Here is a 27616-nt window from a genome sequence, read left to right on the forward strand (position 1 = left end):
AATTCATGAGAGTTAAAATATGGGAATACCTGTAGGCAGTTATCTGGTCAGTGGTTAAAACAACAACATAGGACCCGGTAGGTGTAAGTGCCCACGCAAAGACTCCCAAGCCTGGAATTGGAGACCATGTGTCCCCCGGCTTATTGAAGGTGGGACACGGCAGTTGGTAATCCCCGCAGCGCGAACTGATGGCCCCCATAGAGGCATCCTGGTGTGGGTGCCCGGTGTGTCAAAGGCATGTGTCGCAGGTCAACATTCGCAGCATGTCACCAATCAACCATGAAGGGTGGTCACAACACTAAATCGCTGCTTGTAAATGCGTCAGCCAGCTATACGGGTTGCTCGAGTTGAATGTTCCAGCTGCCCATTGTTTAATAGTTTTTCTGAGCCAACGAGGGCCATCTGTAGAATACGGGCATGTGCGGGGGTCTCATGCACTCATGACATACCCGCCAGATGGTCAAGTCCACAAGGAAAGGGTGAAATGAATTCCCATAAATCAGGTGGTGTCCCGCATGGATCGCACACCTTCGGACATGCCACATTCTCTCAATACCCGCGATGTGAACTCCGATAATTAGAGGTCATCCTACCCCTCACTCTGCCGGCCCAGGTGGTGCCGGTTTCCTTCAGACCTCAGTTGTTATATCTCCGGTCCGGAACAAGTTAGGGGCGGCCTGTCAGGTTACCAATTCACTCTTACCTGCAAGGTGGTGCTCTTATCTGTAAGGTGCTTGGTGGTTTCCGCAGAGACACTATGAGCCAACATCCCAGAGCCCCTAAAGTATAACCAGTGAATATGTAGAACTTTATGGCTATAAAAGAGAAAGTAGGGAGGAGGGCCAAATTCGGACGCTGATGAATTTCCTGCTGTCGACCTGCGAGGCCACAAGTAGTATTTTGAGCGTGTGGTTCTATGAATTGTACTGTTGGCTCTCAAACCCTACCCTAAGTCTGAGAAATAAGTGGTGTAAATAGCCTACCTGCGAATCTACAGGAATAAGCGGAGCGTCCTGATGTCGTCGTGTGATGGATGATGTCCTCTAGGGCGAAGTCAAGTTGGCAGTGTCCAACAGGATGGAAATGATGTTCTTTTCTGTTTAGCGAGAAAACCAAAATATGAGTGTCTCTAATCTTTTACACAACAGAAGTACATCGCAAGATTAGACTCTCTACCAGTAGTTCTTTACTCCTAATAACTTACATCTGCATCATGCTTCTTTCATGTCCCATCACACAGTTCTGTACTTTGGAAATAAAAAATAAACAATATGCAACCTATCTAGTATCTATTATAACATTACAATTCCCATGTTTTTATGCTAAAGTATTTTCTTCAATCAAAGACTGCTTACTCGAGAAATTGACCCCGTCGTTTATCGAGCAGTTTAGTTTTCCAACTGCTGTGCGACTGCTACCTCATTTGCCTTTGTTCTGGATTGGAGGGTCCAAGATTTGAGTGATCATGTCCTTTAAATTATCCTTAAGGCCTCTATAAAATAGAGAAACACACTTCTCTTCTGGCCATTCAGATTCTATCACAAGTCAGTAAAAGTTGAAATATAATATAATAAATCAGAAGACCCTTGTTTAAGGTTTAATAACTCATGGCCTGCTGATTGCACAAAGACATGTTTAGCAAACAATTTCTTCATTGTATTTTTAAAAAGCCTGATATCAAAAAGAATAGGATCATCCCATTTGACTATAGGAACCAACCATAAAGCCGGATCTCCCCCTAAATAAGACAGGATAAAAGCAACTTTGGATGAATCATCTTGAAATGCCATAGGTTTAGCTATGAAATGAAGATGGAATTGGTTTAAGAATATGTAAAATTTACTACTATCCCCATAAAATCTCTCTGGGGATGCTAAGGGGACAGTAACTGGAGTGACCACTTGAATCTGCGTGGGCAGGGCATTAGTGTTACTGCGCTGCAATTTTTGCATCTGGGGTTGAAAACTTGGTGTTTTCAATAGAGGTTTAGTTGTGGAAGGAAAGCTCCAAGGCCATGCCCTATCTGTATCAGACACTGACATATTAGCTTGTATGGCTGAAATATCTTTGCGTAATTCTGAATTTTCAGCTTTGATATCTGCTAGAAGAGTAGCAATGTCTTGTAGCGAAATCTGCGGTGGTTGATTCATAGCGTCCGGGCGAAACGAATATGTGGGCTTAGCCTTCTGTCACGTTACCAATACACTCTTACCTGCAAGATGCTTGGTGGTTTTCGCAGAGACGCTATGAGCCAACCTCCCAGAGCCCCTAGAGTATAACCACTGAATACGTAGAACACTATGACTATAAAATGGAAAGTAGGGAGGAGGGCCGGATTCGGACTATGACGAATTTCCTGTTGTCGACCTGCGAGACAGCAAGAAGTATTTTGAGCGTGTGGTTCTATGAATTGTACTGTTGGCTCTCAAACCCTACCCGAAGTATGAGAAATAAGTGGTGTAAATGCCCTACCTGCGAATCTACAGGAATAAGCGTAGCGTCCTGATGTCGTCGTGTGATGGATGATGTCCTCTAGGGCGAAGTCACATTGGCAGTGTCAGTCAGGATGGGAATTATATTCTTTTCAGTTTAGTGAGAAAACCAAAATATGAGTGTCTCTAATCTTTTACACAACAGAAGTACATCGCAAGATTTGACTCTCTACCAGTAGTTCTTTACTTCTAATAACTTACATGTGCATCATGCTTCTTTCATGTCCCATCACACGGTTCTGTACTTTGGAAATAAAAAATAAACAATATGCAACCTATCTAGTATCTATTATAACATTAGAATTCCCATGTTTTTATGCTAAAGTATTTTCTTTAATCAAAGAAGAGGGTCCACAAATGGTTATTTTCTTATGCACGCTGACTCCTTTTGCTATCTTGCGATGGGCGCCTTTTGCATGAAAAAATGGAGGCAAAAATAAATTAGCTTTCTATTCTCTTTGATTGTCTTTCAGGAATCGTGGAGCCTGCTGCAAACGGAGATCCAGGAAACCGGAAGAGTTCAGATAAGCAGACTACAATGTTACCGCAACCGGAGTCAGAAGGCTAAGCGCCTTCCAGAACCTGGGTGTGGCATTTTATAGCCATGCCACACCCAACCGCACCAAAAACGGCTGCTACGTTGCACACGTTTAGACATGAAGCAACGTGCAGTCCCAATAAAGCCTTGTCTTTTAGTGCAAGCAGAGAACGCAAGAAGAGTGAAACGTTTTCTGTTTGATCTTTTTCTGCATCTGTGCACTTTTGACAAAACTGAGCTTTTTAAAGAGTTTCTATAATAACTTATTCAATAAGCAAAAATGATTACAATACCATGGTACATAGAACAATACACGTGAATATAAAGAAGCTTTGACACAACCAAGATAAGCATATACATAATACTTGCATAACACTTAGGCTTACATAACAAGGAGTGCTGGATGCACGTGATAGGGGTGGATTTTTTGGGGGGAATTGTGTACTCTATAAAGATTATGTATACTCTATGCAGACTTTAGGTCTGTACTGTTAGAGCTTTACCACTTAGCAGGCATGGCGTTATGACACGGCACTTACTGTACGGCCATCAAAGCGAGAAGTTGGAGCGCTGCCTGCAATAACGGGCGCCATGTTGAAATTTCTGCCACTGGTGACTATACTGGAGGCCTGCGCAAGTCAGTTGTGAGCTCTTTATTTTTGGCAATGTCAGTGCTAAGCCATATCCCTGTGTCTGAGGTGTCAGGTATTGGTCGCAATAATCAATCCAGTTGCACGCTAACTGACCGGCACATTTAACTGTATCAAGGGAGATTACATGATTCGTGCATCGGACTTTCACCGGTCTCGTGGTCATTCCTATTTATAGGCGTCCACACGGGCAGCTCAGTACATAGATGCAGTTTGTGGTATTGCAATTTGTATGTTTATTGAGTTTCCATTTGACCCCGTTGGGAAGGATCAATTTTTTCATGATTTTTGTTAGTGGACATACTGAACAGGACCCGCAGGGATAGTGTCCCACTATGGGGGGTAAATCCCATAATGTTCTTTGTAACTCATTCGGGTGAGTTTTGGGTTTAGCATGTATGAGCATGTCCTTAAAATTGCTTGTGCGTTTAAACACAAATCTTGGTATAGGGAGGTTAAGTGTTCCTGTTTTTAAAATGCTCCAATGTTTCCAAATGTTGTTCCTCATACGATTGGAGTCAGGGGTAAAGGTTGTCACACAGGTAATGGCAATCTCAGGTTCTTTTAGTTGACTCTCTAGTAGACTTTCCTGTTTATTGTTCTTGGCCATTTTTCATGTGAGTGCGATGGTATGTTAAGCATACTCTCTCTGACAAAGATCTTTTGCCAAAATGTCGGACTCTTTCTGATAGTTTGTCAGTGAACTACAGTTCCTTCCAATACGGAGGAACTGTCTGAATGGAAGATTTTGTTTTAGGGCTCTGAGATGATGACTACTAAATAGTAATAAACTGTTTCCATCTGTTGGTTTGCGATAAAGTGTGGTAGTGATCTTGGCCATTCTCCAGTTTTATCAGTAGGTCAAGGAAGGGGATCTCAGTTTTTGAAACAGTATTTGTAAATTTCTGAAAAGGGTTCAATGTGTTGATCCAAATACAGAATTCTTCAAATTTAGGGTGTTCTCCTTTCCAGAGAATTAAAATATCATCATGAACCTCTTCCACATAAGCACATTTGCATTGTATGGGTTCTTGGAACTGTGAATCTCCCTTTCTTCAAGTGCCGACATGTACAGGCATGCCAAGCTCGGCTCAAACGTACTGCCCATCGAGGTGCCCTGAGTCTGATGGTAGAGTTGTGCGTTATACTCAAAGAAGTTTTCTGTTAGCGCAAGGGTGGCACACTCTAGTACGAATGCCACTGGAGTAGGAGAAGTCCAGTTTCCATGGCTCAGAGCGTCCTCTATCACTTCCAGGGTCGCTCTTTGTGGGATGTTTTGTAGAGGGCCTCAATATCCAGGGTTATCAGTAAGTCTTCCTCTTCTGGATGTTTAACCCCCTCATGTAACCGTAGAACATCTGTGGTGTCTTTTATAAAAGATGGAGTCGCTCTCACCAACGGTTGAAGGAAGGGGTCACAGAACCTGGAGAGTGGTTCCAATATGGACACGATCCCTGAGACAATTGGCCGTCAGGGGAGCGGGATGACCCCCTTAAGAAATTTGGTCAAGATGTAAAAGTATGGGGTCTTGTGGTCTTTTGTGATGAGGAGATCCGCCTCTTTTCTGGTGATCCATCCCACGGTCTCAGCTGAGGAGACCGTGGAGGAAATATTGGTACTGAGTCGGGGATTGGGGTCCTCTCTCAAGGGAGTGTAGTGTCTGTGGTTACTCAGTTGCTGTCAGCATTCTATGTCATACTCCACCTTGAACATAATGACCGTGTCCCCACCCTTATCTGCCTGTTTGATTGTGATATTAGCATGATCTGCCAGCTCCCTGATCGCTGTAAATTCACTTGAAGATAAGTTGTGGAAAGGAGCGGGGTGGTGATGCTGTTGAGCTCTTTCAACACAGCTCGTTCAAATGACAGGACCTCGTTTGGCACTGTACCACTGTTAGGTGTAAAGGTAGAAGGTTTGTGTGGCCCAGAGTCGCCTTCTTGTGGCAATGGTTTATCTTGGAAAAATACTTTTAGGCGTATTTTGCAGAAGAAGTCCTGATCCTCGCAGATGTTTCAAAATTTGTCAGTCTTAGGGGTCGGAACATAGCGTAACCCTTTCTGTAGGACTTTCTCTTCTATGGGAGAAAGGGCTCTCTGTGAAAGGTTGATAATCAATCTCTCTTCCCCCTTGTCTGACTCCTGGTCTCCACTGAGCGTGCCGGTTGTTCCTGCCATTGTACTTTTTTTTGGTGCCCTCTTCTGCGCCCTCTTCCTCTGCCCCAACCTCAGTCTAAAAAAGGGGGCTCAGTCCCATGTTGGAAGAAAGGCGGAGGGCCCTGATGGTACATAGGATATTGCCAAAATTGGGGTCCCTGGTAAGGTGGCATATTATAAGGTGGATATATTGGGCGTGAGAAGGGTCTCAGATTTTTGGTGTTCCACCTCCCATTACTGGAATCACTGTTAGACGAGGAGCCTCTCCTTGAGAGGTTGGAGCTCTCATCCGAAGAGTAACCTGTCCCTGGTGCAGTGTAATCTGCTTTTAGATATACGGGTGTACCTTCTGTGTGGAGTTTGAGGGTAATGACATGGATATTTGGTGAACATCCTTTACAACGCAACTTTTACAACGAAGTGCCTTTACGACGCAACCATTACAACGCAACTTTTACAATGACTTGCGCTGGGGGGTGCTCTAGGATAGGGAATAGTTTCCAACACCTTCCCTACTAGTCAAAATACACTTTATTCGATTTGATTAAAATCATAAAAGCCAATAAAAACACATTAATATATACAGGTTAAAAAGAATACATACAGATCTTAAGTTTTAGCGACGTATTAAACAGTCATAAATAACAGGACAAATATATCGACAATCATGTTACAGCATTACCCTTATTGAGCCTTGATTTGGTTCTAAATGCTGCAACTAAAAAGCTAGCCACAGAATATGTAATAAAAATATTGCTTAAAGACTGTAAGTGTAGCACCTTCCCTACTATCCACGGGGACTGGAGTTGGAATAGTAAATTAAACTATTCACTATCCAGCGCCCCCCCCAACGCAAGTCGTTGTAACGACTTGCGTTGTAAAATTTGCGTCGTAAAGGCATGCGTTGTAACGTCATACATCCTGGATATTTGCTTAGTATAATCAACCTTGTCAGCTAAAAATAAATAAGATTTAGTCCGAAAGATTATTGGTGAGACATGCTCACAAACATAAATATTAAACAAAGAGCAACCCAAACACATTATAGGATATAGAACAGTAGATACAGGTGTAGCATATATAAAAGATGATAGGCACATAATAGAGCGTGAGAGGCTAATCCAAGTTTATTTAGTGATCTTTCAGCTGAGTTTTGAAGATGTGACGCAAAGTGTCATGTATAAGTGTGGGGGTATACTCCCAACTCTCTCAACGTTGCTTGAGAGGAACCTTTTATGGTGGTCTTTTATTACAGATATGTATTGAGCCATAGATCTACAATTCAAAGTTCAATGTTCACTTCATCTGCTTCACCATGCTCTCGAACCAGTACATCACCTTGGTCATAGTCATCATCAAGCCATGTCAATGGGAAAATAGAAGGTGTTTCTTTACCTCTAGTGAACTCTTTATTGAGGCAAAACAGATTTGTACAAGCAAATTAATGAAAAAGAGCCCAACAAATTTAGCAAGACTAAAATACCCCAATTTCTAAATGTACTTTTCTTGCAGATCAGAGGTTCCATAATTCAAATTCATCATCAACAGTAGGAAAGTCTTCAACACTATATTGAATATCATAAATGTGCTGGTTTTCCTTTATGGATTCCTCGGGTATATAGAAACAACTCTTAACTCCTACAATTCACAGCCACCTCCCTTTGCAGCCAGTATGCAATCGAGAGGCATTCTATTTTGCAAACTGATAGTTCTCTGGGTGCCGGTTGGGTGGTTATCCTTTCAAGAGGTTTAGTAGTGGAATTGACAAAATTCTCTTTTCTGCTTCTTAGTGAAAAGTAGGAGGAGGCATGATGGAGTGTCTGATAGCTGGAACTACATATCCATGAGAACAGTCCACAAACCTCTCTTTAGGAAATCACGTACAAGGTATTTTGTCACTAATACAGTCTTAAGTGCCAGTTCATTAAGTCACAATACTCTGGGTGAAATATAACCCAGAAACAATGACAGTTTTTGACGGCACCTTTTGTACCCAAAGAAAATAGGGTTGGATTTTGGTGTTGCCCCCGCAGTTAGTTGTAATCACTGTGCCCCCTTTTCATAAACCAGTTCTTCAGTTGTGGTAACCAGATAGTTTTAACAGGAGGCAGCACACTTTTGTCGGGGAGGGGAATATTTAACTTGTTCATAGGAAAGTGGGTGGTGAAATTATCACACTTAGGAATACATTACTTGTGCAAGTGTAGCCAGTACATTGTTCTGCCCACAAGGTGTTATTCTTTTAGACCAATAGTCTTTCTCTGTCAAAGATCAAAGGATCAGTTCTGTTGATTTCTTCAACCCAATTACCTCCCCTTCTGCTGACAAAGCAACATGATGACCCGATCACAAAGTTTAAGTAAGTAAGTAAGTAAGTACGTTTAATTTTATTTGATTTAGTTCTCTTCCGAGAACAACAAATTTCAAGCAAGACATTTGTTAATAGAGGTAAAAACATTCAATTTATGTATTTATTTATTTTAATTTTATTTAAAGAGTTTTATATAGCGCTGGCTAGACCCGGAGGTATCAGAGCGCTTTACATGAGAATCAACAATATAACATAAAAAGTTCCACAATTACACAATACATCTAAAAAAATAGGCAATACAATTAGGAGAGGAGAGAAAGGAGAGAGAAAAGTAGTGGAGGGGGCAGGGGAGGTGAGAAAGGGAGGAAAAGGGAAGAGACAACACAGAGAGACGGATAGAAGTCTGTCTAAAGACCGACTGGGTAGGTGAAGACCAAGGAGGGAATCCACGGCCCATCTCACCTACAGCTAAACCAGGTAGCTCCATCTGGCATCAGACAAAAAGTTCAGTCTCAGTACATTGAGAGAGGGGAGAAGGAGAGCCATAAATAGAGGGAGGATGCGGGAGGAGACAACAGGAGGGACGAAAGGAAGTGAAACAATGTGGTTGAACAGTATAACAGAAAAAGATCAAAAATTACACAATACATTAAACAATTAGCAATACAGTAGGAGAGTAGAGAAAGGAGAGAGAAAAGAAGTGGGGGGTAGGTGAGGTGAGAACGTGAGGGTAAGGGAAGAGACAACGGTAGAGACGAGAGGAAGTCTGTCTAAAGACCGACTGGGTAGGTGACGACCAAGGAGGGAATCCATGGTCCATCTCCCCTATAGCTAAACCAGGTAGCTCCATCGGGCATCAGACAAAGAAGTTCGGTCTCAGGTGTCTGGGGAAGAGGTTCGCAGAAAAACAGGATGGGAGGGCGATACGGCAGAAAGACGAAGGAAAGTCTGCCCAAAGACCGGCTGGGTAGGTGACGGTCGAGGGGGAAGTCCCAAAACCCATCTCCTCTTATAGCTATCAGGTAGCTCCACCGGGCTTTGGCCAAATAGCTAGGTCTCAATGGGACACATTTAAATAACATGGGGGGCAAAATAAATGGAGCATAGAGGGGAGGGAACAGGGCAGGTGAGAAAGGGAGGATAGGGGAGGAGACAACAAGGAGAGACAAAAAGAAATCTGTCTAAAGGCCGACTGGGTAGGTGACGACCAAGGAGGCAATCCACGGCCCATCTCCCCTATAGCTAAACCAGGCAGCTCCATCGGGCATCAGACAAAATAGTTCAGTCTCAATACATTGAGAGAGGAGAGAAGTAGAGATATAAATAGAGGGAGTACGCGGGAAGAGACGACAAGAGAGACGAAAGGAAGTCTGGCTAACGACCGACTGGGTAGGTGACGTCCAAGGAGGGAATCCCGACCTGTCTCCCCTATAGCTAAACCAGGTAGCTCCATCGGGCATCAGACAAAAAAGCTAGCTCGGAAATAACGCGGGAAATTCACAGGTAAACAGGGTGGGTCCTAGGGCAAGGACAGGTGAGGGTAAAGGTTAGTAGCAGGAAAGAGGAGAGGAGTAGAGCAGGGAGGGGTAGGTGGTAGGTAGTTCGGTAAAGGTTTGCATGTATCTGCTGCGAGGCATTCAAAAAGCAGGTCCGTTTCTTCACAGGCGCCACAATGGAGTTCTCCGTGCGGTGCCGCTGAGCGGGGTCCGGTGCAGATACTTCCAGGCTCCACTTCTCCTCGGGCCGGTTCGGTATTTGAGGCAGGGGAGAGAGGTGGGGGGAGTACCTGCAGATCATTAGCTGTGTCCCTGCTGCAGTGAACATCCGGCGGGTGGCCCAGCCATCTCCTAGAGTTGGAGAGCCCCGGCGGCCATCCCTTGCAGTTAGAAATGTAAACAGGTTATGACACACAAATTCATCTGGGGAGATTTAAAAGCAAGATCAAACTCTGCACAGATGCACTGTTATATCTAAATTGGATTATCTTTAAGTAGCGCCAGATTATTTTTAAGTAGCGCCTTCTGGCCTCAACCAATGTTTAGTTTGGGCAAACAATCAAGACATGCTTCAGATCTTGTACTCCTCCATTGCAAAGATCGCATAAACTGGTAGCATTTTCTTTATGGATCCATTTAAAAGTCAATTAATTAAAAGGGAGTATTCCAAGCCGCAAAAAAATTATACATCAACGGATTCCATGCCTTAAAGAAAAACTGATATATTGTTGAACCTGTTTATATTCAAATGATTCTGCATAGAGTTCATAATGATGCAGTTTAGAGCAGTGGAAAGTGTCCAGTTCAAAACTGATCTTCGGTGTCAGCTGTTTTAGAAAAAGCTTCAAATACGCTGGAGTCCATGATTTCAAGAGTACACTTGTGCATTTTGATCATTTAAAAGCAATAATCAGGTTTTGGCTAAAAATATATTTTGCGGCTACGGGCTCGAATGTCTCAGTTTTTAGTAAAAATCTTAAGGTGCCTTGATCTGCGTGAAAAAGATTGTAGGCCCATCTTAAAATATTGGTGATGACTCTGGTAAAAGAGCTGACTAGAGAATATTCCAAATGCAGTGCTTGTACAGGGACAGCTTGTTGGACCTTAACCAATTTGAGAAGGATTTTCCCTTCTTTGGTTTGTATTTGATGCCACTGGGTAATTGGGATATATTCCAGAGCGTACAATAAGATAGGGGGAATCTTAGAACTGTAGACCTGTAGTAAGGAGAAGAAGTGCCTTTGCCTGGAAGAGGAATTTAATCATTGAAGCGCCCCCACGTGAACATCTGCTTTACGACTCAGGTGCTGCATGTGTGAGGTGTTTTATAATGATTGAGTGAATATTGGCCCCTAATAAGTATATTCTTTTACCACTCCTATTGTTTCTCCTCACAATGACCAGTTGAATTTTGTGTAATTGTTTTTTCCTCTGCATGGTACTACTTTTGTTTTTGTTATATTTGGAACCAAAAAGTTTTCTTTTGTATATCAGCAACATGATGACCCGATCACACAGTTCAAACAAGGCTGTGTCCACCCATTCAGGAATGGGCTAGCAATGACACATTCCCTTAGAGCCACAGACCAAATCTATGGATAGGAGAAGGGACTGCATCAGCAATGCTCCTCTACTGCATGTCTGTCTTTGCAGGATCCTTCCATAAATGGACTGAGCTTCTTCCCTTTTTGTATTTTGCTTGCAGTTTGATACATGGTTCCTTTGAGCAATTCCTAGCTTTTTTCAGCAGTGTTGGTTAAGAGCAGAACTTGAAGGATTTCTTCACATGTGCCAGTTGCTATTTTGTGAGCTATGACAAGCTTTGATTGGTCTTCAACCTGAGAATAGAAACTATCAAGACAGTGAACTATTTGTTTGTAGCACCTTAAAGTCATATCACATAGAGATACAAATCTAATAGTGCTGGAGACAATGAATGTGTAGAAGAGAGGGTAGAAGGAAGAATAGTGGGACTGCTCATCAGAATTTCGTTTGGGCTTAACTTTAGGTCTGATTTAGAGTTTGGTGGACAGGTTAGTTCATCACAAACTTGATAGATATCCTGGCCACCATATTGCAAGTGCCATTAGATATGATGCTCTTGAAATAAGGCAGTGAGAATATCCGTAACACTTGTGACAGAGTAACCCATCCACGGAACTCTAAATCAGTCCTTTAGTTCCTTGGTTAGTGTTATACCTGTCATCCTTTAGAGTAGTCTTCCCCCAAACATTTGCCTGCATAATTCCACTTTTTGCTAAATGCTTTTGTTGGCCTCAGGACTCTGTTCACGTTACCACTGCTAACTTGTACTAAAGGGCATGTGCTTCCCCCCTAAACATTGTAACATTTGTTTATCCACAATTGGGATATTTAGTTTACAGAGAAGTCCCTAGTGAGTTCACTACCTGTGCCCAGGGACTGTACGTTAAATGCTACTAGTTGGCCCCTACAACACTGATTGTGCCACCTACACAAGTAGCTTTTTAAACATGTCTTAGGCCTGCTACTGCAGAGCCTGTATGTATAGTTTTACTGCCATGTTGACTTGGCATTTAAAGTTCCTTTCTAAGCCTTAAACAACCCATTTATTACACCTACATTACCCCCTAAGGTAGGCCCTAGGGAGTCCAAAGGGCAGGGTGCTGTGTAAGAAAAAGGTAGGACATGTACCTTTAAGTTTTGCATGTCCTGATAGTTAAAAACACCAAAATTAGTTTTTCACTGGTGTGACGTCTGCTCCTCTCATAAGTTAATATTGGAAATTCCTTATTACATTTTTAAGCTGGAATTCCTCATTGAGAAGGAGTAGCTTCATCATGTTTTATAGCAGTGGAACGGTAATGATAAATTCTCTTTACTGGTAAAGATGGATTCAACATTACTATTTTAGAAATGCCACTTTAAGAAAGTTGCCATTTTTCCGCTCTTAAAGCTCTGTGGGCCTGTAGCCTGTCTCCAATACATGTCTGGGTTGGGTGACAGCCTGACATTGTGCATTACCTCTAGACCGCCACACACAAAGAAAGGCTAGGTGTGTCTGAGTGCCCATCTGCTTCCTGATGATTAGGGAGGAGTTCACACTTATACCTAAATAAGCAGGATCCTGTCCCCACACAAAGGGCTGATTGCCACCCTGTAGTGAGTCTGGAGCCAGGGCTAGGGAGAAATGACCTCTATGTACTTTAAAGACCCTTCTTTGACGTGCCCCCAAACTTCAAACGCACAACTGGGTCTAAGTACTGCGTCTCTCACCCCACTAAATCAGAAACATCTGGGCCTGTAAAATACCACTGTCAGAAGAACTGCTGTGTTTCTACAAGGATGTCACTCTGCTGGACTGCTGTTCTAGAATAACTGTCTGCTGCTCTCTGACCATGTTGAGGGAGGGCTGAGCTCTGTCTTTGACCCAGAGTGGTCTCCTAGGGCTTTTGGCTTGCCTCCTATTTCCTGAGAGTCAGGGATATTAAAGTCTCACCATCTGCTCCTGTGCCTGGTCCATTGGAAGGGGCCCCAGGTGCTTGCTCCAGTAAAATCAATGCATTTCCAGTCTGTGTGTAGCAGAACTGGAACATCGTTCCTGTTGCGGGAGCAGAATAGGCACATTGCACTCGGAACCAGTGCTTCGCCTAAAGAATCAACGCATCTGAACCGCTGCAACGCCGCCACTGCAGTGAGGGAAAATCGACTCATCCCTCCAATTGTGTGGAGAAACATTGACTATAGAACCAATACCTCTTGGTGCTGCGCATCATTTTCAGAACTGGGGCATCGCCACCACAGGATTAAGTAAATTGACGCATCACCTTGACTGCAAGATCTACACCAATGCATCACTTGGCTGCACTTCACATCTCACTGTTACAACAAGAATCAAGGTACTTTGTTCAGCGGGCCTTGAGTGGTTCCTGTATCTGGCCTGTGCACCATCGTGGTTGGCCTGAACTCTTGACTTTACCATGGTCCAGCACAACCAAATGACCCATATAGGTGCTTATTGTTTCGAAGAGCTGCTCTTACATGTAATCATTTAAAATTAATATCTCAACTTCTACTTATTGGATTTGTGTTGTTGCGGTCTTGTTTTATTTATAAAATCATGATCTATTTTTCTAACCTGTTGTGGAGACTTTTTGTGGTGTTTCCATTGTGCTACTGTATGTTGTGTTGCACAAATACTTTACACATTGCCTCTTAAGATTAGCCTGCCTGCTCTGTGTCGATCTTCCAGAGGGTGGGCACGGGTTAATGTAAAGTGTGTATCTGACTTACCCTAGCTTGGATTGTGCTTCTTGCTTGAACAGGTTACATACTTCTGCCAATCAGAAGCCCAATTTCTAACACCTAGGAATGGCTTTAGTTCACATAACAGAAAAAAGAAGGCATTAGGCTATGTGAAGCTGGTCTCTGAGCACACCTTGGAAATTTTGATTTTCAAAGTTCCATCGAAAGGTTTAACCTCCTCCAAGTATTTGGGGAAATAGATGCCATGGACATGTTCGTGGATACCTTTGGCTTTACTCAGTATGTGCTCTAATAATAAAGCAAAATTGCTTGAATTGTTGTTTCATATTTGGTGAGTTTATCCAAACCTTGGGATGAAGGTTTTTTGATCATGTTAATCAAGATGTACAAGAGTAAGTTTACATCCAGCATTAAAAGATACGGAATATGATCAGTACATTTTGATAGAAACAGGAATGAGTAAACTGAATGTGGACACCAGAAAAAGGGCAAAGTGGGCAGCATACATTGCTTTGAATCGCTTGCCAGTATTACATGCTTAAAAAAAAAAAAGTGCCAAAGCGGTAATACTGCTAAACCATGGAGAGAAAAAAGGACTAAACAAATTAGTACTAGTGTCGTGAATAATGCCATTCATACTAACTTGTGAAGGACTGAATTGTTTTGGAGTAACTGCTCTACCATTCTTGTCACTTCATTGTTCAACATTCTCCATACAATGGTTCACTTTCAGATGTCTGCTGTTGCATAGTAGCAATGTCATTTAAAGAAGACATAAAGGTAATCAGTAGTTTGAAACAAATACAATGTTACAGCAGAATCAGGTGACAAGTCATGATTTTCACAGCAGTAGCAGGAAAAGCATTTCACTGAGATACCTCAACCTGAGATGATTGGTGTGCAGCACATTTGACCACTGTCATCTCTGTTGAAAGCTAGAGGGCACCGAGCACACCTTTCAGATAGGCCCCATTCTATTTTAGAGTGCCTGATGAGGTAAGATACCCTCTCTGCAGTGAGAGGAGTCTAAAGCAACGCACAACTCTGAAGCATGTAAAGAGTTAGTAAGGGAGGTGATGCTTTTTTTTGTCACTGAGATATAAGTTTGAGTGAGGGCAATTGGTTAATCAACCTAGGCGGTATATACCTGAGGTAAAGATTAGCTTCCTACTACTTATTGTTACCTGATTCCAATTTCCCATCACTATTTTCTACGGATAAATCCATCAATGTAATGTAACAATTAGGCAAAGGTATATAAATGACGTCTATTTTGAGCTTTGTAAAGTGTGTAGTAGGGACAACTAATATGTGAGGCTATCTATCCAGTGAGGTATGGTTCAGTATTGGGAGTCTCACAAGTGAAATATGGGATGCAGACAGTAAATGGAGTACATATTTTGAGAAGGTAGACATTGTGAGGTCAGGTGTTTTAGTGGTCAACAATGAAGTGACAAAAGAGTCTGAAACTGCAAAATTGGTAATAACAAAACAACATTTTCAGAAACTTCCTGGTGGGCATCAAGTAACACTGCATGCAAATAGGAGGGCAAACCAATAGCAGCAGCTTCAAGAGAGATCAATAATAAGTAAATAATGTATTTCTTTCACCAGGATCCTACATTAGTGCACTAGAGGCAAAACATGTTTTCAAGATAATACAATGGCTTAGAATAATTAGGCTAACCTATATTGAGAGCATACAACAATGAAGTATTTACAAAAAGAAAACATGCTTTCTACTTTTGATGATCAGGACAAAGGCTATGACATGTTTGTAGTGTAAAATCCTACATGTTAGACTTGTCAGCCTTGGGGTGGTCTTCCCAAAAAACATTTGCTTTTACCCTTCTATTTTACTGAATTCTTTTTTGCTGGCATTAGGACTTTGTGCACTAAAGTGATAGTACTTATTCCGTAAAATGTAGTAACATTTGCTTACACCAGATTGATATATTTAATTTACTTATAGGTCCCTTGTAATGTATTATACCATATACCTGGAGCATCTAAATTAAATGCTAGTAGTGGGCCTGCAGCACCCATTGTGCCACCTGCTTGCATTGCCCCTTAAAACCTGTCCCAGATCTAAGACTGCAGCCTGAAAGCAGCTTTAAACTGCCTAAAAGGATTTGGCAAATAAACCCTCGTCAAACCTTGAATGCTCTTTTTATTACATATATTTCACCCATAAGGTAGGGCCCAGGTAGCCAAAAGGGCAGGGTGCATTGGAATTGAAAGGTTGGACATGTGTAGGAAGGGGGAATCTGACTACATGGTTGCACCCACTTTTTTCCTGGTGTTCTGATGGTTTTTGACTTAGTCTGGCTGGGGCCCTGCTACCCAGGACCCCACCCTAGCTGCTTCCTTTCTAAATTGATTGCAAGTACTTTAGGTACAGTTTGGGTACTGGGGTACCCTTGTGAGTCCCTAGAATATGGTATACCAGGTACTGAGGGCATAGGTACCCCAGAGTCCTACTAGGGGCTAAAGCATGTATTCTGCCACCCCTGGGATGCCTCCCAAAATGACACCACAGGACTGCTACTGCAGCCTGGTAAGGTGGTGCATGCACCCTTACTTAGATATAGGTTACCTATATCTACTTTAAATCACTGCACACAGAAACCTATCAGTCACCCCTATGGCAGGCCTTATCAATACTGAAGGCAGAGTGCTTGGTTTTGTGTGAGAGAGTGCCCATGCATGAACAGGACCCTTCTGCCTTCGGGACCTATTCTCTGGGGCTGTTCTGTGATGCAGCCAGACCATATACTCTTAAGTGCATTATAACCTTGCGGTAAATGCTAAATTTGGAATGGCTCCACAGAAACATGTCGTGTTTGGTGTCAAACACTTTGGAATCCTACCCCCCGCTGCCAGTCCTGGCAGCGGGGGTAGAATTCCACCCTTCTAGAGGGAGAGACATGTACACACCGGTATACCCGGTACCAGTTTATAAGAGCCCTGGCATCACAAAATGGATGCTGCAGCCACAGACACGAGTCTGGCCTCCTGCTGCTGGATGAAACACCGGCAGGGAAGGCCTGGACAATAGGTTTCCTGTCACAGGGAGGTGTAACCACCTCCCAGACAGGCTTTAGTGTATTAGGGCTGGGTGGGTGCACTTTGAGAGTGTTTTGAAGTCTGCACTGGGGGCAGATTTGGTATCCCTGTGCATAGCCCAGTTCAAACCGGTTGCAGGTGCTACCAGCCCATTCTCTGGCGCAAAACTGGACAAAGGAAATTGGTGTAGCCATCCCTCTTTCCAAAGCCTCCCGTAGGTGGGTCCCCAGAGAAAGTCCAACCCCTTCCTTGGGTATAAGACAGGAACCCCTGACTACAGGATTTTAGATTACATCTGGACTAAACTCTGCTACAGATATCCTGGAACTTCGACGATCTACACGATTAGATGACTGAAGAATCTCCCTTGGAGTAAAGGTGTTACTCCCCTGCTTGGCAGGCACCAAAGAAGCATCTGACTGGTCTGCATCTAAGAAGCTCCCGCCGGACGCTGAAGACTTTGCAACATCAGAGGTTGATGTCCAGACTTCCCAGAGGTCGAACTGAGTCCCCAGCAAAGCCGAGACCTGTAGCCTTCGTGGGTACAGTGGAACCGGAACCCCTGGACAGAGCGCACATTTGCAAGTGCATCAGATTCCCGACGACTCTCGAGGCTGTGCATTGGGTTACTTGTAGCCCAGACCTCGGGCACCATTTGCACTGAAGATTGTGGGCCTACACTCCACAAGTGGTCCGTAATCCCACTCTTTACATTTCAGCTCAAGGTACCTCTGCTATCCCTGGTCTGTTGACTGGTGGGTCCCAAAGAAGGCAACGTTAACTTTCATTGGGTTTCCCTGGTTGCTCCAGAAGTGCCCTGACTCTCCTCCACTTGGTGAGTCCCTTGGACCGTGCTGGCCTGCACCTAAGCATTTCTTCACATTCTGCGTGGGTTGCTGTTGCCAAGGCTTGCTGGGTCCACTCTGGTTCGATGCTGCAACACTCGACATCCTTCATGGGACAGCTCAAATCCAGCTCTTGGTTGTCGACACCTCCTGGGCCTCGTGGCTGCAGAGTCAATCTTTACCTCTTCAACCTGAAATTACCCGACATCGGTGGGCATTCGACTATCGTGCCCCTGGTCACTGGCAAGTGACCCAGACTCTGTCCCCTCTGATTTCAGGTTCTTCTCATCTTCGATCCAGGCTTGGATCACACCGGACACTTTCCACTTCGACAGCAGCAGCACTTTGCAGCAGATCGCCATTGAAAACGACAACGATTCCTGACACCAAAAGACACCTGTGCACCCGGCTTCCCTGGGTGAGGTAACTCGAGTACTCGGGTGCTCCTGTGGGTGTTGGCCCTAGAACCCCTTAAGTCTAAAGGGGTTTGCTTAAAGTCCTCTCCTAAGTGTCCTTAATCTTTAAATTTCCAACCCCGACTTTCCCCATAGAAGCTATCGGCGTCTCGCGGCTGTGTTCTTACACTGCACGCGTCCCCTGTGGGTCACCTGTTTCACTACCTTGGTTGGTTCCTGTGGGCCCAGTGATTCTACAGGCTCTAGCCCTTGTGTCTAGTCAAGTTGTGGTTCTTATACCACTTTCTTAATATATGGTTTGGTACGCGCCAAGTGCTCAACGGAAATTGTGCTAATTTGCTGTGTAATATTAAGTGTAACGTATGTGCTTTTACCTCTAGCCCCATAAGGAGACCCATAGGGTGTGTTTGGAATAAATACATATATTTCATATATATAACTGGTGTGGTTCTCCTTTCATTTGGTCATTCAAGAGATTATAGACTGGTAAAATAATTGCTTGACATTCCTTCAAGATTTAGCCTGAAGGTTGCTCTCCATAGCTACCACTAGGATAGCTTTCAATATAGGTTGTCTTTAACCTTTCACCTCTAAGGGGTTGTTTGGACTGGTGCAAGGTGCCTACTATAACTAGTGGACAGCATATGCCAGGCCAACTTCTCACAACATGTACCTTTAAGTTTTACATGTCCTGATCGTAAAACACTCCTAAATTCATTTTTCACTACTGTGATGCATATATCTCTCCCATAGGATAACAACAGAATGCATTTTTACTTTTAATAAGTGCTACATTTTGATTGAGAACAGAAGAGCATTTCATGTTTTGTGTCTAAGAAATTGTAATTTAAATCCCTCTTTAATGGTAAAGTCAGACTTTAAGTTACAATTTTAAAAATGCAACTTTAAAAAAGTTGCCATTTTCCTGCCCTAACTATTTGCTGCCTGCAGCCTATTTCTAGGTCACATGACTGGGTGTAGTTGGCAGTTGGACTTTGTTTATTCTACCCAGACAGGCAACACAATAATGAAATGTGCCTGAATGGGCTATCACTGGTAGCATGGCGGGGTGGAGCTGGGCACAGCCTCACTTGCAAATCAATAGGCTGCGTCCTGTCTTCATACAAAGAACTTGTTTCCACTGCATTGTTCATGCAGATAACCAGGGCAGGGGAAGCAGGGAACTTCTAACACTTTAGAGGGAATACTCTAGAAATGTCTCTTACTTCAAAGAAGGCACCAGATATGAACATAGGACTCTCAGACACACTCTTCTCTTTCTAGACCTGCGGAAGGACTCTCAGAGGACTGCTTGCTGCCGTGGCCTGCTGTGTACTTCAGAAGACTGCATGGCTGCACCTGGAAGGACTGATTTGCTGCCAGGTTCCTGCCTTGAAACCTCAGAGGCCTGCCTTCTGCTTGAGCCCTGTTCCACTGCTTGAACCCAGGAATACCAAAGTGACACTAAGGGCTAGTTGGCTTGCCTCCTGATCAGAACCTCAGGGACAGAAAAGGCTCCAACCATTTTGAACCGGCACCTTGACCCAGCCTGAGTGAGCTCTAACCTCCTAAATAGTGCCCCTCAAGGACCCGGGTGGTGTTGTTAAAGGTTCCCAACTAGCTCAATTCTAAAACTTGGGACTTAGAATATGTTTGGCTAAAAAGTGCTCTGAGAACCGAGAAGAAACCATGATCATCCTACTTGTCTATCTTCCAAGGTGAATTGCCAGTTGGTCTGACTTTGCGGCAGCTCCTGTTACATTCTTCTCCATAGCAGCAAATCCTGTCCAGTGGTATGCTAGCAAAGGGGCAAGCAGCCTTGTGCAACTCTCTTTGGCTTGAGATTTTCGACTTCCAAAAAAGGCACTAAATCCAAACGTAGAAGTCTTCACCACAGCTTCATTCAGCAACTTCCCAGTGATGATGCCCTCTTCTCAGACGTCGCCTGCAGCCTTGCCTCCCTGAACTTCTACCTTCTCAGAGAACTTTTCTTGAAATTTCCTCTAAGCCAGAAGGTAAACGCTAACCAGACCCAATCCACTATTTGTATTCAACTTGTGCTCCATTGCGGTCAACTATATTTTTCGACTTTGACCCAGCCTCATGCAACGAGATTTCAGCAGTTGGTGCATTGATCTTTTGGGACCTATTTTTTACTTTAAACTTTAATAATTCATAACTACAGGTCTACAGATTCGTTTGTTGATTATTTTGATGTCAAATATTTTAATAAAATGTAATTTATTTTTCCAAATAGTTGGCAGTTGGACTTTGTTTATTCCTCTCAGACATCCACACAGTACATTGTTGTGGGATTTTTTGTGTGTTATGTTTTCGCTTTATTACTGGATGTGTGCTGCATAACTACTTTTTAGATTGCCTCTAAGTTAAGCCTGACTGCTTTTGTGCCAATCTATCAGAGGGTTAAGCACAGGTTAATTTAGTCACATTTGTGGTTCACCCTGACGGGGATTAGGGCTGGTGCCTGAGCAGGGTCAACACCCCACTCAAACAACAACCCAATTCTTCACACTATAGGAATTTAACCAGCAGTGGCACCTCCACTATGGCAGAGGAGTGCACCCCCCAAAAAAAAAAAAACGTCAGGAAAGGAAAAAATGAAACAATAATAAGCACTTGATTGATTTTTCCTTTTCTGCTGAGTCTTGGGGGTGGGGCCAGGGGCCTGGGGGCTGACAGGCACTGAGGCGAGTAGTAGGTGATCTCCTTTCATTGCGCATCACGGTTTGGCCAGCCATCTCAGGCCAGCCAAACTGTCATGTGCAGTGGAAGCTCTCTCCAACCCAGCAATGGAGCTGAGTTGGAGAGAGCATGCACAGACTCAAGTCTGTCCTGCAGTGCAAATTGAGGGCGCTCAGGCCAATCCTGAGACTGCTCTTATGTGTGAGGAGCCGGTGCTGTCTGGATTAAAGGAACAGAAGAGAGTGAAGCAACCAGCTTCAGGTACGTTTTTTTTCCATTATTTAATTTTTCCCACCTGTGATACCTATGCCTCCCTTGTCACCCTCTCACTTCCCCCCCGCCTGCCCCACCCCTAAACTTCATTGACGCCAATAATGGATGCATGGGAGGCACTTGGGCTACATCGATAGGATGAGGCAACTATTGAAAATCTTGTATGTGATTGGCAGACAGAGCCTTTCTCCTGTAGACATGACATCATCTAAATATCATACATGAGGTTGACTACAATGCTCTGTTTCTTTAGAAGTCTTATGTGCACTTTCAGCTAATACAACAAACAGATACAAATTATCCCACTGGCAAAATTCATAGGATCCAACAGATCATATAAAGTACTGAACACCTCGGGAAAACCAGTGTGTCCAATTCCTTTTTAAGAGATTGCAAAAAGACAGACAGTAACTGTGTGTACTTGTGTTGAAGATATGCCCACTTTAGTGGCTTTCCCACAATACCATTGAAAAATAAACTGGCATTCTCTATGAATAGGAATAGAGAAGAAGCCAGAACACAAATCAGCTACTGTGAAACAAATGGCTGTGGGTGGAATACAACAAACTTTGTAGCAGAATTCAGATAATCAGGAGAGTGTGCAATACAGCAAAATAAATAACATTTAGTTCTTGTGCAAATTGATTGTCCACTCTTCTTGATGAGTGGAACCCAACACTCTTGTTTGTAGTAAGTAGGCAGTAGTAGAATGGATCCACTCATCAATGTCTGGTCAAAAGGAGCATTGTGGTGTGCAAGGACGTTGTTTTGGGGTGCAAATGAATATTGAGAAGATCAGCAGTTAAAATATATTACATCTTAAAAGCATTTTTGGGACTGTAGGGGACCTGTTCAAGGACATTCAGCAAATCGTCTGAAGAGGAAACACGTGCAGCAACATTTATAACAGAAAAATATTCACTTAGCAAGTCTTTTCTGTTTTCAATAGAAACAACCTGAAAGTCACCAAAGCTCGAGCAATATGGGGCCTGATTCACAGAACTAACTTAAGACAAAATCCTAAACTTACTACCATTTTGGTATTCACAGAAGGCATTTAGGAGTCCTAAAGTTAGGAGTCCTAACTTTACTACTCCTAAACTGAAAAAATCCTAACTTTAAGACTTTCGGTATTCACAGAAGGCATTTAGGAGTCCTAAAGTCTGTGAATACCGAAATGAGTAAGTGCCTTCTGATAATACCAAAATGTGTAAGTGCCTTCTGTGAATACGAAAATGGTAGAAAGTTTACAGAGAAACCTCTGCTTAGTAGATTGGCAGGAAAGTGGAACTCAAAATGAAGGCTCGTAGATGTTGATCTTTGAAAAGATGCAGGGGTACAGACAGGAAGGGTAACATGGTATAGGATTTGTTGATTTCTAATGCCATCTGCATTTATCATTGTGACTATTGCAGAAGGATTAGGTGGTCAGCCAGTACAGTTAGATCATGCTTGGAAGGGAGTACATACAATGTACTTTCACACTTGTTGATCCTCTATTTTACACTGGTGCTATTGCATTTGGGATATCTCTGGTCACAACGCAGTGGGGTTTACAGAGCGCTGGGGTGGCTGAAATACTTTGCATTGGAAACATCTTTCATCCACCAGGGTCTATACTGCAGCCCTTTACATATAAAATATATTTAGTAGGCCACCTGCCCTTTCCTTGGAAATTCACTCATATTTTATCTACTAGTAGCTCAGACTCCCACCTTTCCTACCCAACAATTGTATTACATTATGCCCTTCCAGACATCTTTATCACAATAGTTATTGTAACAAAAAAAGAACTGTATTTAAACCAATGAACTTGATTAATCTAAAGGTGTCTGAGCTAAATGAAAAGACGAGCACCGGGCTATTCTTCACCTGAATTCTCTTGTAGAGAAGTATTTATCTTATCTAAGTATATGTTTCTGTACAGACCACGCTGTTACTCTTGGGCAAGTTGTTGTGATTACATGCCTATGCACTAATGTAATGGAATAAAAGTTCTGCGTAAAGTTTGATTTGAGCCTGAAACTATTTGAAAAGCAGTGAATCACGTGACAATGGAGCAAAGGATCTTGTAGCATTAAATAAGAAGTCAAACTCTGTGAGGTGAGTTAGCTCACACACATATATATCCTGTTACAGAATACTCTAGAATCGGGCACATGTCTAAGGGTTTCAGTATTCTGGCAATTAGAGTAAGGGGTAAGCTCATAGGAATGAAAGCAGGTGAACTTCAGATGTATCAACATATGATCAAAGTTTTTATAGAGAAAGTACACACCTTTGTGGCCAGGACTGCCCCAAATCTCACCTCAGAGAATGAAGTTTATAGCTTACAGGTAAAGCATTGTTTAACCATAAAACTGGCTGTTACAGGTTACATTAGTCAGCCATTAAACATGGCAATTTGCATTGCTCAGTATCTAGAGTGGGTTTGATCCTGTGAAATATGTTATTATTATTTATCTGTATTAATTTTATGAATTGAATTTGTTATTTTTAGACACTGGTTGATGTGGCCCTTTATTTATTTTTTTCAGTATCCCTGAGGAAGAACTAAAAGTTCGAAATGCATTGGGTGATAATACTGGTTTGTTCGTAACAATGTTGGAAGCACATGTCTGTGTAAAAGCCTCGGCAACATCAGACATTTGAAAAGGCTAAATAAAACATTTTAAGTACCACCTGGCTGTCTCCGGAGTGATCCACCTTTGAAGTATGCTTGAAACATGAGAACGATGTTAAAATTCTGGAATACTATTGATTATATTGTTGAACTACAGCAGGAATAAAACTTCATGCACGAGGAATGGTTCCTTATCTAAGAAGCAGTGCAGCAGACGGGGACGCAAAACGCGAACCCCCTCCTTTTAAATATGTTATTATTGCCTAACAGCAGAGCGAACAACAGCAGGAGAGAATTGGTAGTCTGGTTTTAAGTCAATTCTGGTACGCAATGAAGAATATTATCAGGGTATTGATGGCAGGCTTCAACTCATTTTTGCAAAGGAAGGATGTGATATTGCATATCACCTTTTGTTGATAGATGTCACCATTAGCAATTTGCTTATAATAAGGTCTAAGGTTAAGAACTACCTAACAATCCAAGAGATATGAATTAGATTGCAAAATTAGACTTTTAAGGTCTGTAGGTTTTTTAATCTATTCAGGAAGAAGATATTTCAAGTTGCTTTAACCCCTTAATTGCTGGGCCTTTCCCCCTCCTCCCCCCATCCTTAGCCCTTTTGTGGTAGGTTCCCCCTGGAACTCCATAACATTTTTCCACATAAGGTATCCACACCAAATTTGTGTCCTTTTTTCCAACATCCTGAGAATTCTAAAGGTACCCCCGGTTTGTGGATCCCCCTGGTGGGGACAGAGAAAACAGGCAAAATATAGATGCATTTTATATTTTGGAGTGAAAATAGGAAAAATTGTTGTGCTAAAGTCACCAGCTTCCCAGCTTTCATGAACTTGCACAGCAGAACAAAAATCGAATGTTTCCCCCCAGTTTTGGCATTTTTCAAAGAGGTAGCTCATATTTGCTATTTTGTGTGCTCTCAACCTACTTCTAGTTAATGGTGGGGACCAGTATGAACCCATGGGTAATCCATAAAATCTATAGATTTTTAAAAAGTAGACATAATTTCAAATTCAGAAATGGGTCATGTGTGTGGATCTCTCAAGGTGTTCCTAAATAAATTAACTGTTAAAATAAAGAAATATTGAAAATGAGTAGGAAAAAACGGTTATTTGTGACATTTTCATCTGTAACTTTTTGTAACAATGGCTGATTTACAAAATTGATATACTATTATGTCTGCTAAATAAATCTGGCTGTGGAAATATATAGCGTTTACAGGTTCTGCAAGAACCCATAATACCCAGCGCCAACAACTGTGCTGCTGTACAATGGTTTTTCATTGTGTAATGAGTATAGATCAATTCAAATGGTGAAATATGCAGAGTGAATAATGGGCATCAAGAAAACCTATGTATTTCTCAAATGGGCACAAATGTGAAGTTTAGGAGCAGTGGCTATTCGTACATCTCTTAATGTGTGGATACCTGTACTAGCATATGACTTAGTGGGTATTTTTCAACATGTGTTCTTTCTTAAACACTGGCTCACACTTGAAAGGTACATGTTCAGGAAAATCCCATTTGTAATAAGAAATGTTCTACTATTCGATGCTCCCGCATGCCTTTCTGATCAAAATTATACCCCACTTGTGAGGGTAGGCAGGAGGAAAGGGCACAAAAAGCAAAATTGACAAATAGACACATCACAGAAAACTGACCCTTTTGTTGCAAGATGGGCAGTTGTGAATTTTGGACCCTAGCTCAGCCTGCACCTAGGGAAACCTAGCAAATGTACATATTTTTCAAAAATAGAACCTAGGAGAATCCAGTGTGGGGTGACTGGCATGGCTCTCAGCAGAGTTTGTTTTACCCAGAATCCCTTGCAAACTTCAAATTTTGACTAAATAAACAGATGTTCCTCACAATCTGTGTTGGAAAAGTCTGTAATCTGCAGGAAGCTGCAACTTTTCTTCCACCCAGTGTTTCCCCGAGTATCCAGATAAATATTGTACCTCATTTGTGTGGGCAGGCCAAGTGCATGCCACAGGAAACAGCCCAAAAGTCAATATGGTCTCATCACATTTTTCCACTCAAAACTAACCCTTTATTTGCAAAGTGGGTAGCTGTGGATTTTAGGCTCTAACTCAGCCTGTACCTCGGGAAACCTAGCGAGCTTGCCCATTTTCCAAATCAGGGTGAGGTGACTTGCATGGCTCTCATAAGCTTTTTTTATAGAGAATCCCTTGCAAACCTCAAACTTTGCCTAAAAAAACAAATTTTTCTCCCATTTATTTTTTGGATAGTCTTAGAATCTGCGAGATGCCACAAACTTTCTTCCACCCAGCATTTCTCCAAGTCTTCTGATAAAAGTGGTACCTCACTTGTACTGATAAGTCTAGTGACCGTTACAGGAATGGTCCAAGGTGTAACATGGATACATAAAAACTGACCCTTTTTTTACAAAGTGGGTAGCTGTGGATTTTGGGCCCTAGTTCTGCCAGCACCTAGGTAAACCTAGAAAACCTGTACGATTTTTAAAACTAGACAACCAGGGGAGTACATTGGACATATGACCACATTTCCCTCACATTTCTGTGTTGGAAAGTTCTGGAATCTGTGGAGACCCACACATTTCTTACCACCTTCAGTTTCCATTTGTTACCCAAAAAGAATGGTACCCTGCTTGTCTGGGTGGGCCAAATAACCACATTACAAAAAGGCCCTAAAGCTCTACATTGAGAGATAAGCAAACAGAGTGGTTGCAGTATTTGGGACAGTGCTGTGGTGCCACCCCTACAAACCAGAGACAAATTTGAAAGCTAGACAACCTGTGGACACCAGGGTGGTGTGTCTTGCATGGATCCTATGAGGTTTTCTTACCCACAATGCCCTACAAACCTCAAACTTTGCATAAAATCATACATTTTCCTTACATGTCTGTGATGAAAACTTCAGAAATCTGCAGGAAGCTAGAAAATTCCTACCACCGAGCATTATCCCTCTTGTGCAGATAAAAACGCTGCACCACTTGTGTGGCTCGATCTAGTGCCAGCAATAGGAACAGATCAAACCGAGGTCAATGGGATTCTCACTCTACCCTCCATTCCTGTGGCGGACACTAGGTCCAGTCACACAAATGGTGCAAAGTTTGTATAGGTACAAGTGGAGTAACACACAGCGGTAGGGATTTTGTGGATTACTATGGATTCCGAAACTTTACATCAGAGAAATGTCTGTAAAACTAGTTATTTCAGGTAAAGCTTCAGGTGGACTTTCTACCACACCTGGGGGAAGATTTGGGGAACCTCCCAATTTGGACAAACCTATCTGTCTCCAATGGAGCAGAAATACACTATTGGCCCTTCTGTGGTGGTGATATGGCTTGATGACAGGGTAGACCACCCCCTCCTTTAGATTGTTTTCACAATGTTTTGAAATCCATGGTGTTCAGTTGGCTTTCTGCCCCCTGGAAGGCATATTGGGGGTGAATATCCCTATCTACCCCCCGAGGTCAGAAAATCTAAAGGGGTTGTAGAGTGGGGGATAGCATGTACTCATACCCAGGGGACCAGCCCTACCCAGAGGCCCATGCCCAAGAGGACCATCCCCACTCCAAACAATTACTGCATAAATGCAGTCCCTGGTGTCTAGTGGGCTTTTTGTGCCCTGTCAGGGCAGATTGGGGACATTCATCCCCATTTGCCCTACTGCCAGCACATTATTTTTCTTAGATTAAGCCCTTGTGTCTAGTGAGCTTTCTGCCTGCTGGGGGGCAGATTGAGGGTAATCATCCTGCCACCTGGGGCCAGAAAGACTGACAGCATATTTTTGGGGAATTGAGGGCA

The sequence above is a fragment of the Lissotriton helveticus genome, chromosome 4_1 (genome assembly GCF_964261635.1).
Source record: "Lissotriton helveticus chromosome 4_1, aLisHel1.1, whole genome shotgun sequence".
Classification (NCBI taxonomy): domain Eukaryota; kingdom Metazoa; phylum Chordata; class Amphibia; order Caudata; family Salamandridae; genus Lissotriton; species Lissotriton helveticus.